Source organism: Musca vetustissima, unplaced genomic scaffold (assembly GCF_032173495.1).
Source record: "Musca vetustissima isolate MV318-11 ecotype Yass unplaced genomic scaffold, APGP_CSIRO_Mvet_v1 utg7685, whole genome shotgun sequence".
NCBI lineage: Eukaryota > Metazoa > Arthropoda > Insecta > Diptera > Muscidae > Musca > Musca vetustissima.
In genome coordinates this window covers 249101-269381 of record NW_026887687.1, presented here as the reverse complement: position 1 = coordinate 269381, position 20281 = coordinate 249101, and the positions used below count along the sequence as shown (strand labels likewise).

General features: G+C 32.1%; 1 long non-coding RNA gene across 1 annotated transcript in view; it reads left to right on the top strand.

The window, feature by feature from the left end:
* LOC133335372 (uncharacterized) overlaps positions 1-20281 on the top strand; it is a 68644-nt gene that overhangs the window by 46669 nt on the left and 1694 nt on the right. Inside the window, exon 2 of the long non-coding RNA XR_009754518.1 lies at positions 5796-5942. This is a non-coding gene — a long non-coding RNA (uncharacterized LOC133335372). The remainder of the gene's footprint in view (positions 1-5795; positions 5943-20281) is intronic.

The window sequence follows — 20281 nt, the reverse complement described above, 5'->3', positions numbered from 1 at the left end:
CCAATACCAATATCTGAGAATGTAAACTACAACTAATATTGAGGAACAACAACAACAACACACACAAAATACAACAACAACAAGTAACACTGAAATAAAAGCTTTGCGCGTAGCCATGACAGTGTGAGAAGGTCATCTGGCACAGTTGTTTTTATTGCTGTTGTTGTGCACATACATACGTACAAATATCACTAACTAACCTGTCTGAGTGACTGACTCAGCGTCAAAAAGACTATTTAACGCTCGCTCTCTTTGGCTATGATTTCTCTCACGCGCTGGCAATGCCAGTCAGCCAGCCAATGTATGTAAGTTGGAATATTAACAGCAATAACATGAATAGCAACAACGACAATAACAACAACACCATCGGCAATAATATTAGCCAGGCAATGACAACAATAAAAAATGCGGCAATAATAACAATGAGATAGCCATTTAGTAATGAAAGCAACAACAACAGCAACTACAAGAAATGAGACTACCACAATGTAGCTGTAGTATTTGATATGTTGTTGTTGTAATCTTATGCATGTTTTTCCGCTGTGCCACTCTACATTAAGTAATACAATTTTTGACAATGCAGATGATTTGTTTGTTGTTGTTGTTGTTTTGTAAAGGGTTTCTTTGAAGATAGCGTTAGATTGATTGTAATCGATGTAATAAAAATTGACTATTTTATTTAATTTGGAGATTTCATTCATGTTCGTGGGAATTCAGAAGGAACTTACTATTCAATGCATATATTTAAATTTGTATTGTTGTCTCATTGGAAATACCCTTAAAACGATTGGGCATTATTTTTTAACTGAAGCAGGAAAATATTGACAAAAAGAAGATAACCTAGTAACTTTAAAATTTTGAATCGATCAAGGTTAGATTAAAACATGTGTTATGTTTGGATAATATTAGATTGGGGAAAAAAGAAATCCATTATTTTTATATGCATTATATGACATTATTTAACATGCTTCGGAATGTCCGATTTGGGCGAAATATGCATCGTTTTGTTTTATGCTTTAAAGGTAATGCCTCTCTCATAGAAGTCCTGCTCTCTATTTGCAAACAAAACTCTAGTAGTCGATTTTCACAAGCCTCCTTAGATACCAATTTTTATCATTAAATAAATTCAATTGAAGTAAAAGATGATAATCGATTGGTGCCAAGTTTGGATTGTATGGCGGATGCATTAAAACTTCCCAACCAAGGTCCCAAAGTTTCTGGCGGGTCACTGTAGATGTGTATGGCCTAGCATTGTCCTGGTTGAACACGACACCTCGCTGTTGGCCAGTTCTGGTCAATTGCAAATGGTTTTGTGGCCGATTTTTAGCTTTTAGCTCCTGGTCGATGTTACGACTGCTAACATGTTGGTCAACTTTGATCATTTCTCCGATTTTATCGACATTTTCGACGACCGGCATACCTGTGCGAAGTGCATCTTTAAGATCAACAATTCCTAAACGAAATCTATGAAACCAAAAATTGCACATAATTGGCTGTTACGGAATCGAAAAGAAAAACTGTAAAATGTACCAAATTTTCTCTTTGTTCACTTCCCATTTTAACACCTTGTAACTCACAACTGAATTCACCAAACAAAAAACAGCAAAATAATTTTTATTAGATTTTTTTTGAAGACGAGCTAAATGCAAGGGCTCTTTTTCTATGGAAGAAGCACTTCGAAGCAAATGATGCAAAAATGTTAATGGACGACTGCTTCTTTTGATCAAGGAAGGACGACAAATTGTTTAAAATTCGAAATACGAATAAGAGAAGACGAACAATTTAATCGCTCTATTAAACCCTGTATAAAAACCGTCTATCCGTTTTTAATCGGATTTGCAGATAAAAATATCTTTCTTATTTTTTAACTTGGTTTTTGGTCAAAAATCGGCGATTTTCCAAAAATATTTTTTCAAAGGTCCGCCATTTTGTTAATTTTAGAGCGAAGTCAATATTACTAGTTCATACGAGAGCCAGACGTGTACTCTTTCTAACACCGTTGGAATTTTCTGATTCCGATATTCCAGTGAGGAGTTATCATGCCCGCCATCAAAAATAAGGATCTTTCTTTAATTACAAAAAACAATAACAAAATTTTTTTGTAAATTATTTTTCTTCCCTTTTAAATCTTCAATTATATATGTGCAAAGTTACAAACCTTAACAAGCATTGGTATTGATTTACCAGCCCATTGAAAATCTTAAGGTTCAAAAAAATGAGGACGAAAAAATTCAACAAACTCTCGAGATATATGTGTTTGACCATATATTATTCATTTGATTTGGCCGAAGATATGGATGAAAAATCCTTTATAATAATTAAATATAAAAATTTTTAAAAACTCTCCTTTTTAAATAAAAACACATTTATATCGTCGAGACCATCCCCTGTTTGAGCTGTGTGAGCAGTCTGTTAGTGCCGATGAAAAGTAATTTCAAAAAATACTTTGTTTTCCGTGTATTACTCATGCTCGTTCATAATGGTGTGGACAATTGATGTTGGCACTGAATACGCTTTTATTGTTTTTGTTATTCTTCTTCTTATTATTAATGATATATAATTTTTTGCTCTTGCTTTAAAAGTAAAAATAAAACAATTAATAATAAGTTTTGTTTTTGTATTTATTATTTCATAGGCAATGCAAAAATCTACTCAAACACACACACCGCTGCAACTAATTAGTATTGGTTATTAGATAAAGAAGAGCAAAACAACAACTGCATGCACGCACAGTGAGAGGCAGAAGAGAATATTAATATGGGCTGACAGACTACGCACTCAACTAATTGACATATACCTCCATATAAGTGTTTGTGTGATTGACAATTGTTGTTATAATTAGCAAAACTATAATAGCCAAACGACTATTCCTCCCCCCAAAATACTTGTAACGTCATTTTGACTTTTTGTTGCTGTTGTTTTTCAATAACTACAAAAAATGTTGATTATTTCCATTGCACTTCAAATCGCCTGCCTGCCTGCCTGCCAGCATGGCGCACTGCCTGATGTGTTTGTTTACTTTTTGAGCTTTATTTTGTTGTTGCTTTTTGTTTAACTGCAAATGAAAAGCTTTCTCATTTCATATTTGCAAAGCTTATTGCAATATTGACGTTCATGTTGTTGTTTTTATTTTCACAGTAGCAAAATACAAAGAAATCCCCCAAAAACAACAGTAACAACGACAACAAAAAACGAAACAAAACAAAAAGTTGCATTTCATTTTGTTTAAGGAAATAAAACAAAAGAGAAATATTTAGAAATGCCATTGTTATTGTTTGTTTTGCTGTTATTTGTCAAGAAGAAAATGGTGAACAGCTGTAAAAACCGGTTGCCGGTTTTTACTTTTTAATGAGTGTGTGTGTATCAGTGAGTGAGTGAATGAGTGTGTGTGTGTTTGTAGTTATAGGTGTGCTGTAATCTCTTAGCTAGGCAACTTTTATTACTAAGTATGTATATTGCAATGAGGATTTTGTTGTTGCTGTTTTGTGTTTTTTATTTCCAAGTAATAAGAAATTAATCATATGTTAGATAGTTGCTGTTATACTTTTGACTAGGAATTAAAACGGAAGTAGAAAATGTTATAAGATAAAGTTCGTAAATGGAATATAGGGACTTATTTTTATTTATTAATGTGTTAGTAAATTTAATTTCTTATTTTTTCAAGTTTCTTGAGAGCCTTTCATTGTTAGTATTTAAGTTTGTTATTTTATTAGTGTCATCTTGAAATCATACTTGTTATTCAGGGTTATTAGTTTCCGGAAATGCCATGAAACATTTCAAATAATTTAATTAAAACGAAGTTTTATTTTTTTTGTTTGGGAACCTCCTTTAGATTGATGACAAAATTATTAATTTGAAGATGTTACATTTGGAATAAGTTTTAAATTTACAAGGAAATTTTATTTTTATTTGCATTTAATTTTTTTTATTTTTTTACAATTTTTTTTTGAAAACATCCCATTTTGATTTATTAATTTTTTTGGTGTTAGAAATTTACATGTAGTCTTTAAACCCATAAATTTTATTTGTTAATAAAAAAATATGTTTTTTGATATATAAGACCTTTATTTTTATGTGTGTCATTTCTTTATAAATATTATGAAATAACTAAAATCGAATCCTTATATTGCTATGTTAAAACATTGGACGACATTGTATATGATCTGTCGGATATTTTTACTCTCTGAGAAAACGAAATACCAAAGTGCAGGCACAGAGATAACCAAATTCGGAAAGGAAACCTACTGTAAATGATTCTTCCCTGATAAAAAATATGTATATATTTATCATCACAAGTATTATTAATCTTATTATTATTATTATTCGAACTACTCTTCAGCATGATTTATTCACTTTTTTATGTGTTTAAACCAATTGCCGTTCTTTTATTAAACTTTGATCGACACATCTTCCATTCCTAGCCTCTGATCATTCAATACGCTCTTTTCCTTGAAATGCGGGATTAAAAATAAGTCATTAGATGCCATGGTAGGAATGCACGGTGGATGACCCATCAATTCCACGTTTTGGTCGGTCAAAAAGTGCTGGCTTGAGCCTATGTGTTAGTTCTCGAATTGCCATGGTGAATTGGTCTTCTCTTGTTTATTTTTCGAATTTATCGGAACACTTCCTGCAAATAAACTGTACCACATCGAATTGACTGTCTCACGTTGATCAATACGCAGTCGACCATTTGCTTCGATGGATTTCATTCACAAACAAATTTCGTTATGGTCGATGCGCTGCATAGATTCGTCAACTTTAACGATCTTATAGACACAGTTTGAACTTTGGCGGTGGTATTTTTTCCAAAATTCCATTGCACCTATATTTGAGCGATTATCAAATTGTGCGGAATCCAACAAAAACAAAAACTTCTGACGATATATCATATGACGATTTTGCATTATCAGTTCACACCTTGGTTTCTTTGTGCCACAGACGATTTTGGATACTCGACTTAAGGGAATCGTCGACCACTTTATCACAGTGCAGTCGCCAAGCACATATTTAATTTCATCGATATACTCTTGTCGTGATAGTCCACTTCGGAAGTTGTGACAAATGATCACACGAATTAATACAATTTTTTGATTAATAGATTTTTAAAATCTTGGTAACCAACGCAACCGTACTGGGTGGATATTTTACCTATTAATAAACCCAAACATGTCCATTAAAAATATTAAAAAATATATGAAAAATGTTTTGTTAAATAGCATGATTAAACCCTTGAAATACTAAAAACTGAAATACACCTTATTTGCCAATACGACGACCATATCGGTCATGGGGTTGTCTGACAAATGTTATCTGATGTTACAAACTGAATTTCAACTAGAAGCCTGTAATTTCAATACACTTTTTAGTCAGTTTTTCCTATATTTTAAAGACGTTGCAATAGTTTTATTTCTTTTTTTAATTTCGATTTTTCCCGCGTTAATTTTAAAAATTTTACCAATTTTGCAATATTATTAACAATTCTCGGAAAAAATATTTTTTATGTTTAGTCGAAGTAGATTTTTTTTATTTCACGTATGTAAAATATTTATATTATCTTATTTGATCAAAAAAATCAATGAAAATTATTTTGCACCCTTGTTTAACATAATTACGCCCACAAGGGCGTATACTTAATCAATTTGGAAAATATATTACTCATACGCCTCACAGGCCCTTAATGAATAATGACTTTGTTTTACTTATTTGCCCTTTCTACACACACAATACCTTGAAATCAACAATTATTAATGTATACATTCTCTCTCTCTCTCGCTCTCTCTCTCTCATTACAGAACACATGATCTAATTCGATGCATGTTCATAACAACAACTATAAATGCGTCCCCAAAGACAACGCGTGGGATTTGTTGATGTTAAGATCGGGACACCGTTCATTAAAAGGATACGTTGTAAAATCAAATCCTCTACTCTTCCAAATGGTATGTCGATAAAATGATACATCCATCATAAATCGCGTGCTTCAGACGCGAGCCAATGTCGAGCATCCAATCGCAATCATTCGCAAACAGAAACATCAGCTAACAGCTTCATCCAAATACATTATAAATACATCAACTACAACAACAACAACAACATCATGCTAGAATAATAACAAAAGAAAATACAATAAAATAAAAAAAAATCATGCCAAATTAGCAATTAATGAAAAATTAAAAAAGGAACTTAAAAACATTTCTTAGTGCTCATCACAGCAAACAACGCCTACAAAGCACCATTGTCATAACCTAAACATTGCTCAATAATCTTTTTTTATTGGCTGAGCTTTTGGCCGGCATCTTCAGTCTACACATAAGAAAAAAAAAACAAAACGCACTGCCTTCAATAGATGACCTTTTCAACAAAAACAACAAAAAATGTTTCGTTTGTTTTGTAAATAATTTTAATAAAAATCAATACTAATTAATTAATAATAAGAACAGCAACAACAACAAACAATATCAACAATCCGCAAAAAAGGTAAGTGTTGTTCTGCTGTCATTTATGTATACATCTGTTTCCATATAACGAAGTGTGTGCAATTTTTGTTTCAATTACTTTTCTTTAAATAAAACAAAAAACTAAATGTTGAATTATCAGTTAGATTTTTTTTTTGAAACAAAGGAAATTTTTGTAGCTACGAAGACGACGTCGACAGCGGCAGCACCCGCAGCTAGTCGGCTATAGTAATATGTAGATTTGTTATAGTTGACAGTTTAAATTAATATTAAAATGTACGGTAAATATTCCGACATTCACACACACAAACAGAAGGCAGAATACACAAAGACCCGCATATGCAGTTAATTAATTTCTATATTATAGAAAATAAATGACTGATATTCATTCCATTTTATATTTCAATTAAAAATATTGTGATAATTATTATTACTGATTACTAACCTTTTGGGAATCGCACTGAGAAGTAATGTCAAGTTCAAATGGAAGCGATTTTTATATGTATTTCGAGGATTAGGTTGGGATTGCTATTGCAGGAAATTTAATGAAAAATAGATAGTAAAGTATCAGAATTTGTGAACAAATGTACATTTTGTGTAGATTTATATTTTAGGATTTTGGCATAATTGCGGGGGATAAAAATTTACGTATATTTTTTCCACTTTGTGTAATGATCGATAGAATGTTAAAATGATTAAACTCTAACATGACTTCTTTTCGACCAAATCGTGTAATCTGACCTGTTAACATCGCAAAAACCACTTTTTATCATTGTTAAGAAAATTAAAACAAGAATCGTTTTTAAATTCAAATTTAATTATTATAGAAATTCGATTATTTCAAATTATATAAAATTATCTTATTAATTTTGGAAATTATAATATTTTACAAATATTGAAAAAAACTTGAAAATATGTTATTTTAATTATAAAAAATTATAAATATTTTTTTGAATATTTGAAATAAATTAAATTTAATATAATCAAATTTCTTTGAATATTTGACAAAAAGAAAAATTTATTTTTCTTATTTTCAGAAAAAAACTGTGCCAATGAATTCGTAAATTTTTGTTTTTTTTACGAATTTTAAATCAATTTTAGAAGCTTTTTCAGAAATTCACAAAAATGTGACATTTCATTAGAAATTACGAAATGTATTGGATTTTTGATACGAAATTAGGAAAATTATCGGAAGTCTGATGTTTAAATCGAAACTCAAAAAAAAATGTATTGTTATAGGTTTTGGAGTTACAAATAATGTCCGAACATCCAAAGCCATTGAGTGGAAAAAGCGTTTTGATTTGTTAATTTTTTCATGGCATATCCGAGTAATGAAAACTTTTTTTCAAATTAGTGTCATCTAGTTGTTCCATTGAATGAAATTTATCCTGATTATTTCCACAATTATGAATATGAAACGCCCTCTGGCGGTGGTCATAGGTACAAAATAAAGATCAGAAATGAAAATCATGAGCAGTTTTGATCAACAAATTAAAATTTTAATTTGGCAACATTTCTAAAATTAAAAAAGTGTATAAAAATCGTATATATAAAAGACCTTCGTGTTAAGTGAGTAAGAGTGACTGACAGATCATCGCCCAAACGAAACAGCTTAAGCTTGAAATTTTGAGCTATAGAGACATATTTGAAAATTCGTATTTATGCGTACGAAAAGTACTAAACGGCACTAGATTTGGTACAATTTGGATTTGAGATATGGAAGCATATTACTTATGTGTACTAAATGGTACTATATTTTGTACAACTTGATTACGTGTGAACGGATAGAGCTGGACTCCAAAATACTTTACAAATTGTTTTTGTGTAAACGGATTGGGCTGAGAGAGAAAAACTTAAATTTGGAATGAAAATTACAGAATTAAGGTAGTATTGGAATTTCGTACATATGGATACGAGAAGTACTAAAAGGTACTAAATATGGTACAATTCGTTTTGTGTCAGCGGGAATCCTAAAATTTGTAATTAAAATTGAGGTTGGAGTGTAGTATGAGACATGGAGGTAGTTTTCGAAATGCTTAATTATGTACACTAAGTGGTACTTAGTTTATTACAATTTAGATTTGAGTGAAAGGATAGAGATGGGAAACTTATATTAAAAACTAAAATTAGGAATGACACAATTTTGGAAATTCGAAATGTACCAAATGGTACTAAATATTGAACAATATGGATCTATGTGAATATGAATCTACTGTTGTAGTGTAGAATTGAAGCAGTTTTATAAACTCGTACTTACGTGTACGAAAAGTTCCGATGACTATTTGTAAGTTGGTTTGGGATATTGAGATAGTTTTGGAATATGGATATGAAATGTACAGAATGATGACAAATATAATTTAGTTATATACATATATATTATAATTTAGTTTTTAATGAACAGAGAGCTGGAATTAAATATGGACTTTACTATTTGGACGATTATTATTTGAAAGCAGGATTGAGGTACATTTGGAAATTTGTATTTATGAGAACGAAAAGTACTAAATTTGGTACAATTTGAACTTTGGTGGAATTAAGATAACTGTTAGAGTGTAGGATTAATGAAGTTTTAGAAATTCTTACTTATGAGTATGAAAAGTACTAAATGGTACTAAATTTAGAACAATTTGGATTTGGCTGAATCCTGAGATTTGGAATTTAGATTAGTGTTGAGGTGTAGTATTGAGCTATGGATACAACTTTCAAATTCGAATTTATGTGAATAGTAAATTGAATAAAAAATTCACTAAATTCAGATTTGGGTATCGGAAAGAGCTGGAAAACAAAACCAAAAGAATAACCAAAGGGTTTTGGTAGTCTTGGAAATGTGTATTTATGTGTTCGAAAAGTGCTAAATGGAACTAAATGTGGAACCTGCACGTTTTTTCTATAGTATATAGTTGGAATTTAGATCTATTTTTAATCTGTGTAATTGAAATAAGAATTAGATTTCGGAAAATAGTGCTTATATGTATGTAGAGTACTTAATGGCAATAAACTGCATATTAGATGTAGGAATAGAGGTGGAACAAATTATACAGTATTCACGATTTCCATATGAAATACAATTTTTTTGTATTCCCTTTCCGCATGCGAAGTAGCGGGCACTTTATCAAGTATTTTTAATGCCAATATATTCCAATATTTCTCACAATAACATGAAAAAATTTCCCTTGGTTTTAAAAATGAATATATGTTTCTATTACTCTTTGTTTTATTAAAACAATTTTTATTTTTACTCAAATCTACAATCTAGAAATCTACTCCCATTTGTATGTATTCAATTAACTAAACTTTTGTGTTGTTGGCCTCTAAAACAAATTGTTAAAATTCCATAATTATTGTTTGACATTTTGTGCAAAGAATATTTAATAGAAACAAAATATTACAACAAATAATGAATTAGTCATCGCTGCCATTCCATCCATACAGATGTTTTCTGTTGTGCCAGTAGAATTCAATTTTCATTTCTCTTTCATAATCTAGACAGCATAGAAATATATTATTTGTAGCAGCAGTATGTTTGTAGCTCTGTGTGTGTGTATGCATGCTTATATAGAAAATAAAAGAACAAACAATATATTTGAGTTTTCCTTTTATTGGAATCTTGATAGATATTAGAAAACGCTCTTACAAGAGAAGGCAACAACTTTTGCAAAAGCGAAAAAAAAACTTTTTTAATAACGTATGGCTACAGCCTCCTTCATAACTATTGGAACTTTTTAATACCAAAAATAGCAAAGTTGTGTTTACAAATCTCTACAATAAGAATAATAACCACTGTATTGCATTTGTTGCATGTTAGCAGTTTAAAAGTTGCATGCTCGACATCTAAAATACTGGGCAATGAAGAAGAATGAAACCAAGAGCACGGCAAGTAAGGCGAAGTTGTTCCAGGGTACGCATGGAGTGAAGAAGGCAAAGACGAAGCATTGCCCAGAGAAGGCAAAACTGGATACTGGTCTTCTAATGCTTGGTGTTTATTAAACACGGGATGGCATTGTTGTGGTTGTCTAATATAGACTGCTGTCGTACAACAACATCACCACCACCACAAAACATACTGCACAACACCATCAGCCCATAATAGACACTACCAGGAGTAATAGCAACAGCAACATCATCTATGAATTGTTATTGTATCTATTGAATAACGAATAGCTAATGCAAATCCAAGAAGAAGAAGAAGTAGGAAAAAAACAGTGAAATGAAATGAAACAAGTTTCCCAGTCATTGAAAGAAAAACATTCGCCAATGCAATAATGACCATGTGTTTGCCTCTGTGCTTGCGAGTGTGTGTGTCTGTAGATGTAATTGCTTTCGCCTGTGGAAAACCCACTGGTGCTGGTTTTGTTATTGACAATCATGTTGTTGTCGATGACGACAACGAGGATGATGATGAAGTTCGAAGATCACTAACTCCTCTAATTCTATGGCCACCGAGTTCGATGGGTGGTGGCGGTGGTGGTGGTTACAACCCATTTTGCTTGGTGGTCGGCTTGTTGCCTTTGTCTATTACAGCAACGGCAGCAGCAACAACTACAACAACAATTATTATTATTAACATCATAATGATGATCTTCGCCATTTATTAGAAATGATCAAAAGCCAGAGACATGACTTGTGGTCGTTGCTGTTGTTGTAGTTGTTCGTTTGTCTTGTCCGGTCGGTCGATCGGTCTGCCGGCTGTTTATTTAATTTTATTTTTCCCTCTTTCTTTTCAGCATTTTACATATTAGAATTGAAGTTTGTTGATGTTGTTGTTGGTGGTGTTTTTGTCATTGCTAATACTAATATCCATTGTTGTCATTTGTGCCTTGCTTGCTCTTGGTTGCTGTTGTTGTCGATTTTCTTGTTTCTTGCACAGTTGCGAGCAATTCACTTACCGTCCTCATTGTCGTTGCCGTCGTTGTTGTTGTTTTGGTTTTTATTTTTCTATTTTGCCATCTATCGTCTGTGACTGTTGCTGTGGCTGGCTATGCCACACTCACGTAGTTCAATGTTAACGAACTGTAGTCGCGCTTCGACTTTCACTTGCAATGAATTTGGCTGTGGTTCGGTTCGCTAAATGAAGTTAGCAATGCAATGCGGCACAATGCATTTGTGTTGCTGCAGCAGCACCCAGTTGTGCAGTTGTAACAATAACAACAACGGCAATAATAAAATTGTACACATTAGAAAAATAAAATTGAAACGAAATGGAAAATGCATTGAGAAAGCACACACATTCAGACGAACGAACGTTCGCTTCAAATTGCATTGCTTGCCACATGCAATAGAAGAAGCATTGAACCATCCATCCACGGTAATTAGATGCACAGTGGTTAAAAGTATTATATTAAAAAATGCAGCTGAATTAGAAATATTTTATTTTGCAACAAATCAAGAGCGAGCTGAATTGCTGTTTTATGACAATAAAATAAATGTGGCTGAATATAACTGATGATGGGATGTTAAATTTATGTATTCAGCTAGGCTGAGTTAACAATGTTCAGCTATTATTTCACATAAAATGAAATGTAACTAATACGAAATTAAAAAAAAAAATGTATGTTTAGACATACACATATAAATATTCCTTAGAGAACATCATATTAAGATGAAAGGAATAGAGAAAATAGTTAATAAAGCAGCTTAGAAATAATACGTCGATTTAAGTCAATTCAGCAAAGCTAACGTACTATTTGCATGTTGCAACAAAATATAGCGCTGTTTAATTGTAGTTCTTGTAATTCAGCCGGCTGAATTTCAATATTAATTTTCATACGTGTACCTCATTTCAGCTATGCTATTTGAAATACATGCTATGCTTAGTGGTAATTTTCTGCCATTTCATATATATGCTGAATTTCATTTTCAGATTTGGAGTGTTTTTTAATGTTGCAATTCCGCATGGTTAGCTTTAGTTTTACCAATAAATTCGAAAACATAAAGCTTTCCCAGTTTTTGGAGAGAGTTTTAATTCATACAGAAGGTATATTAAGTTTTATTTTCATAATTAAAAATTTAGCTGAATTACTCTTCTACAAGATAATAATAAGAATAACATATTTAGTACCATTTACTACTTTTCGTACCCATAAGTACGAATTTCTTAAACTACCTCACTTCTAGCAGTAATGTTAATTAAAATTTCAGGTCTTCAGTTTCTATTCGTTTGACCAAATCAAAATTTAGTACAATTTAGTACACATTATTACACTCCAACAGTTATTTTAATTCCTAATTCCAACTCTATCTGTTGACCTACATCCAATTTGTACCAAATTTAGTATTTTTCGTACCCATAAGCACGAATTTCCAAAACTACCTCAATCCAACACTTTAACAGTAATTTTTATTCCAAAATTCAGGAGTCCAGCTAAATTAGTGCATTTCGTACCCATAAGTACGAATTTCCTAAACTACCTCAATTCTACACTCCAACATACATGTTAATTCCCAATTTCAAATTTCAATATTCCAGCACTAACTATTCACTTATATCCAATTTGTAGCAAATTTATTAACATTTAGTATTTTTCGTACACATCAGAACGCATTTCTTTAAGGGAACCCCTCATTCTCGATTTTATATCTTCAAGATTTTCAATGGGCTGGTAATTGAATACGAATGCATGTTAAGGTTTGTAACTTTACACATATATATTTAAAGATTTAAAAGAGAAGAAAAATAATTTATAAAATTTTGTTGTTGTTTTTGATGATTGAAGTAAAGTCCTAATTTTTGATGGCGGGCATGATAACTCCTCACTGGAACATCGGAATCGATCAAAAATCAACAAAATGGCGGACCTTTAAAAAATATTTTTGAAAAATCGTCTATTTTTTACCACAAACCAAGTTAAAAAATAAGGAAGATCTCGGCCGATTGGATTTATCCTAGTTCATACGATAGCTATACATTCACAGAGAAACGTCTCAAAATTTGGAATCGATCGGATTATTATTTTTTTGACTTATCGTGCCCGCCATTCGCATTCGAGAAAAATGCGTTTAAAGTTTGAGAATCACTTTTGCCATCACTCGCTGACACAATAAATCGACTATATCTTGAAGAGTTCTTGAGAATTTCACTTGAAAATTATAAATAAAATTATAAAATAAAAAATAAAAAAAAAAATAAAATTTTTTGACACCGAGAATGGGGGGTCCCTTAAGCTACCTCAAGCCTGTACTCCAACAGTAATCCAAATTTTCAGGTTTCCGTCTCTATACGCCCAATTATATGCAAATAGTAGCAAATTTAGTACAATTTAGTACTTTTCATAGACATAAGTACGAATTTCTACAACTATTTCCATACATCAACACCACCTCCCAACCTGTATTTCATATAAAATATCAAGATTCTAGCTATATATGTTCGATATATATACAATTAGAACTAAATTTAGTAAAGTTTAGTACTATTCGTACATCTTTCTAACTTTCCGTCAGTGACTCACATTCTACAGAATTTTTGCTCTTCTTCTTCTTCGCCTAATAGAAAGGGTACTATATTTGATACATTTTAGTACTTTTCGTACCCTTCCAAAAACCCAGCCTTATCTCACGCCTACACACCAACAACAACTCCCACTTAAAATTTCAAGCTTCTAGCTTAAGCCGTCGTCTTGGTGATGATCTGTCACTTTTCTAGAAAACCTAGATTTTTATCAGAACCTATAATGGACTTAAATATCTCTTCCCTGATCATAGGCTGGCAACCACTGTCCATACCCCCAAGGACCGCGTAAAAGCAAAAAAAAAAAAAAAATATTTGAAACAAAAGCAACAGTGATGATGACTGTGGTGGCAACAACACATAAACCACTTTTGTTGTTATTTTACTCTCGCTGCATCGCGGTAATGCAGCCGATGTTGTAATTGTTGTTGCTGCTGTTGTTGTTTGTGTTGTTATTATTGCATTTTATTTTTCATAGTTCAATAACATGTTATGTAAAACGTTTTTTCCTCAATGATGGCGGCAATGGCGATGACGATGATGGTTTATCTGGTTCGAAACAATTTTCAAGAGTTTTTCTTTTCATTTGGAATGGTGATAGTTGTTGCTGTTGTTGTTGTCTAATGCTTGGCTTCATCGTCATCATTATCATCGTGAATGTTGCTGCCTTAATGTCGTTTCTTGTTGCTGTTGAGTGAGGAAGTGAAGCAAGGGTAGCTGTTGCATGACACTTTCTTTGGGTTTTGCAGTTTTTTTTTTTGTATTTTGTGAATTATATTTTTTTTTTGTTTTTCATTTTTTTGGATTTGTTGCAACCGAACCACCACCATTTGGTACCAATGGGGGGTAGTTGTTGCTTCCCCACTCAGTGGTGCTGCTAGTCGGATGGTATTTGTATTCGTGCCTGGTTTCAAGTATCTCCCGACATGCAAAAGGTTGATGGTGATGATAAATCAACGTCATGACGATGAAAACGATGATGATGATGACGATGACAACAAATAGCAGCAGCAACAACAGCAAATGATGAGCTTGATAGTGTTGGCCCCGACCAAGACAATTTCAATGATGATAATAATAATGATGATGACGTTGGTGTTGGTGGTTGATGGTTGGTGACTTCTATTGCAGCTGATCACTATCAACAACAACTACAACAACACTAATATTGAAGGGGCATAATTTAGTGTTGCTGTGTTCGTAGGCTGCAAAATACAGAGTTGCCATTACTATAGATTCAAAATTTCTTGTGAATTTGTTTCATTCTTTAATATTAACCCGATGTGTTCAAAATAGTATGGTATTCATTTATTTTATAAACAATACTTAGTCATTGAAGACCCATACGGTTGTTTATTATTTTATTCCAAAGGAAATGTCTGATGGCGGATGATAACACTTGGTGCTGCCTAGGCCAGAAATACATATAGAAGTCCTAGTTGTTGTTCGGATATATTCGATTTTTGAATTATTTGATGTTCGAAGAACATTTCAGTTTTACAATTTTTCAATGTTAACACTTTGTGCCGGAAGAAATGGATCGATATATACTTATCGGATTTTCATAATTTTTAAATGTTCATACTTTGTGGGGGAGATACCAGGAGGTACCAGAGTTAATCTAGGCCTGCTAAAACCATTATTTCGAAATGTTGATCATTTTTGAGGTAGATACTAGAAGGACTAAAACAGTAACCGCATCTTTAAATGGATTGGGTAAAATATTATGTATGGTACACTTTGGTTAAATCGGATTCGCCGGTCGTATTATATTATAAAATTTATTTTCAGCAAAATTCGGACCATTTTGGGGGAGAGGTAACAGAAGGAGTGAACCGATATTTCCCATCTACGAACTCAATATTCATTTGAAAGAAATAACTTTGATGTGCAATATTTATTCATTACTCTCTTCGAAATCTTTAGAAATCGATTCGATCCAAACTTGGGATCTAATCTGATATTTCCATGAGTCACATTTTATTCATTCAAATCTTTAGACAAGTTCATAAAAAAATCAATTCACGTGACCGTGTTGTCAGAAATGTGAGGAGGATTTCCCACCAACATATTGAACTCAAAAAATTACATAATCTTGACCGACCGACCAAATTTTATACAATTTTCGACTATTTTTTTTAATACCCAAAATATTGTCGTTCCATGTTTAGTTCATCATTATTGTGATAGTCTATTGTTGTTGCTGCTGATTTTATTATTATTATTAGTACCAAGATATTAGAGTTGTTGTTGCTGCTGCTGGCCGGTTGGATGGCTGGCAAAATTTTACGTAGGTTTATTTTTCTTATGCTGCACAATGTAAACTGAAAACTCTTTTCATACAAGTGTGTGAGTGTGTGTGCATTACATAGCGGAGGCTTGTCTGTATTAGTCTATTTGTGGTACAAGTATGAATTTGTTGCAAGGCAGTCAGTCAGGCCGACAAGCATTAGAAAAGTAATGCAGTGGTATGCCGTGCAGCAATTGCTGCTGCTACTTCTGCCTCTGCCACAGCAGTCATTCGCTTTTCAGCGTTTTTCCTTCATTTTCTTTGGCTTTGGGTTTTAGTGTTTTCATTTCATTTTTGCTGTTGTTGTTGTTTTGTTAGTTTGTGTAATCCATACACAGCAGATGTTATTTGATTTGATGTTATTGAACTTTATTGTGTTTGCTGTTTACTGCAAAACTATTGTTGTCGTTGTTGTTGGTTTTGTTTTAGTTGCTGTGTGATGTTGTTGTCGCCGTTGCTGGTGGTAATGGTGTTCATAATGATGATTAACCGGAAGAAAGGAACCACTAAACAAATTTTCTTTTCAATTTTATTTTTATTAGTTGTTGCTGTAGTTGTTGTTGCATTTTTTCGGTTATTTACTTGGTATGTGGCGGTGATCTACTTGCTGTCACCGATGGGTAACGGCATGAAATGTTCATTGTTTCCAAAAAAATTGTGTTGTCTAAAAATTATTATCATTATTGTTATTAAAAGTTATTGTGGAAGTAGCTTAGATGGGGGGCTTAATTTATAAGTTGCATTGCGGCTGGGAGGCAAAGGGGCAATAGCTTAGCTTTGCATATTTTGTTCGCTTTATAATTATTATGGCATATAATTTATTAAATTAATTTAAATTTTGAGGAACTAATTATAAAATCAACAGCATTATCTGGCTGTTTTTCGTAGTCACCTTATGTGGCTGTTATTTGCCAACGAAATCATGTGAATTAGTTTTTAGTCATAATATTGAATTTATTGTCTTTTTTTTCTTAAATATAATTTATGTGAAACCGCATAATATTATGTTTTATTCAAATGTACCGACAAGAAGCTGATATGAGATGCAAAATCGATATTTAGAGTAGCAGACAGGCACGTGATGGATTTTAATAATAACATATCATTTATTTGAAAATAAAACTTCCCAGTCAATACATTCAAAAATAGAATTTCAAATTAAATATAACTATAAAAGTGTTTTCACTTTTGTTTTTGTTCGCAACAGTATAAATTCGACAACTTTGTAGATTTTAAATAGTCCGCAGAAATATGATTTTAAATGTGAAATGTGAATTTTCTCAATACTTTGGAATAGTCTCTAATATGAGTCATTGAAAATAATTTTTTTCTGGTTGCAAATTGAGCTATTATTTCCAAAAATGAACAAAGAAAACCCTTATATAATTTTGTTTTTTAATTTCAAATCAATATTTGTATTTTGTTTGGGATATAGTTTATTTGGGATATAGTTTATGGGTGGAATTCCCTAACATAAAGCTAACGAACTAACGATGAGGAACAGTGTCGAGATTGAATAATATAGTCTACCCTTCTTAGAGCTTAGTGAAAAGTGGCATTTCCCCACTATGAATTAGATATTTTAACAAACAACAAACAGGGATTATGCATGATTTTTTTTATGGATAAAAACATTTAAGGGAACACATTCTCGATTTAAATTTTTCAAGATAAATCAATACCAATGCCTATTAAGGTTTGGAAGATCGCCGATTTTTGACCAAAAACCAAGTTAAAAAATAAGGAAGATCTTCCCCGATTGGCTTTATCCTAGTTCATACGATAGCTATACACTCACAGAGAAACGTGTGATAATTTGGGATCGATTGGGCTATTAGTTCTTAAGTTATAGTGCCCGCCATTCGCAAAACCAATGTTTAGAGAAAAGCGCGTTTAAATTTTGAGTAGCCCGTCAGCCGTCACTTGATGCTGACACAATAAATCGACTACATCTTCAAGAGTTCTTGAGATTTTCACTTGAAATTTTGTAGTTACATTCTTGAATTAGTGTAGATTTGAATTACATCAAAAACATTTTTGACGCCGAGAATGGGGGTCCCCTTAAAACAATTTTCATTAACATTTAACAGCTAGAACATTTCTGGCTCAAATTAGATTTTTGTGCAAAAATTTCTGCGTCTGTGTCAGAAAAGACCTTTTTTGGGGTCCGATTTCCTCATGAGAAATACCGAAAACGTGCACCTAGTTTGGTTAGAAAATAAATAAAAAATGGAATATGGCGTTGGACGAGGATTGGAGATTGGAAGATTGAGCAGAAGGAGGGTCACAAAAGATAATGTTAATAATACTTAAGGATGGGAAAAAGGGGAGTGTTTTATACCCTTAGCCATATTGGAGCATCCTTTTTTAAACAATTTGGAGTCGATTCACAAACTGAGATAATATTGTGAAATTATAAATGTTTTAAAAAAACTAGTTCCATCACGACACCAGACAGTGATTCCATAAATTTCAAACCCAAATAACACAAAAAGTCAGAATAATTGTGTACTACATACCGCTCATTTGCTGCAAGACCGGCATAAATCCAACATATCGATTTTGCAGATGATGCGTTTAAGTTTTCAATTGTCTCATACCTTTCAAGGAACAGCAGAATTTTTACAGCTTCTCAATCCGAATGTGTAAGATGTATTCATGTACATATTTTGCACAACAATCACGACTCTGATTTATGCTATTCTTACAGCATATGAACGATATGTCATAGGTTTGAGTCAGATATGTAAATTCAAAATCCAATTTCAAAGTAGAGGTTTTGAAATTAACCAATATTTTTTTATGCGGTTAGATTTAGTCGGATTTACCTTGTAAGAGTGTAAAACATTAAACATATGCATAATTAGCATTATAGTTGTCTGTGCGATGTCCAATTTGATATTTTGAAGTCATAATTTAAAATATTTTTATACCCTACACAACTATGTTGTCAGGGTATTATAGCTTTGTGCAGCCCCAAAAGGTTGTAACGCCGCGAAATGTTGGTCCTAGACCAGGGATGCGAAATGAAATTTTTCAAATTGTACTAGCTTTCAATAAAAAATTTACTTTTTTCTGTCCGATTGTACTTTTTATATATTTTTTAATAAAATTGTTATTGTTATTAACAATTAATATAAACATAAATAAAAAATTAATGAAGATTTGAAGCAGTAATTAAGATTTGAAGCAGCAGTTCCTTTCGTTGGTTTTAATTATATTTTGATATGAAAATACCCTTTCTACATTTGTAGATGAATGTGAAATATATAATAACCCTCTAAAAAGGAAACATATCTTCGTTTAGTATATTTTTGACTTCAGTCACCTTTGACCAACAAGTGCATATATTGTCGTTTTTGAAAGACTTAATAATTTCTACATGCATTCTGGCATCCTCAGACTGCATTTCTAATTTGATATTATTTATAATGTTTGTACATATTGCAAGAACGCAAAAAACAGTAATCAGTAAGAAAGAAGTAAAGTCGGACGGGGCCGACTATATGATACCCTTCACCACTTTGGGTTATTCAACAGATGAATCTTAACAGACGTCGCATTTTTGAAGGATCAGTAAAATGAAATTGGATTCTGCCACCTATACTAAATTTTTCATTTGGTCAGATATAGAGTTGCTTCTTACAATGGGACACAATTATTTAAATCAATTTAAATATCTGATAAACATGAATCTGAATCTGAACCGATTTCTTAGTAGGTCTTTAGTGCACAACTTACATAAAATCGGAACAAAAAATATGTAAGAGATATATCTAAATCTGAACCGATTTCCACGAAAATTAACACAGATCATGGTAGACTTAATTCAGTAAGCCATGCCCAATTTTGTGGAAATCGAAAGATATATAGAAACTTTGGTACACCATTTACTTTAAATCGGACGAAAATATATATGGGAGCTACATCTAAATCTGAACTGATTTTCACGAAATTTAATACATATATTTCTAGATTTAATTCAGTACCCTATGCCAAATTTCGTGCAAATCGAAGGATATATAGGGACTTTGGTGCACCATTTTCCTTAAATCGGACGAAAATATATATGGTAGCTATATATAA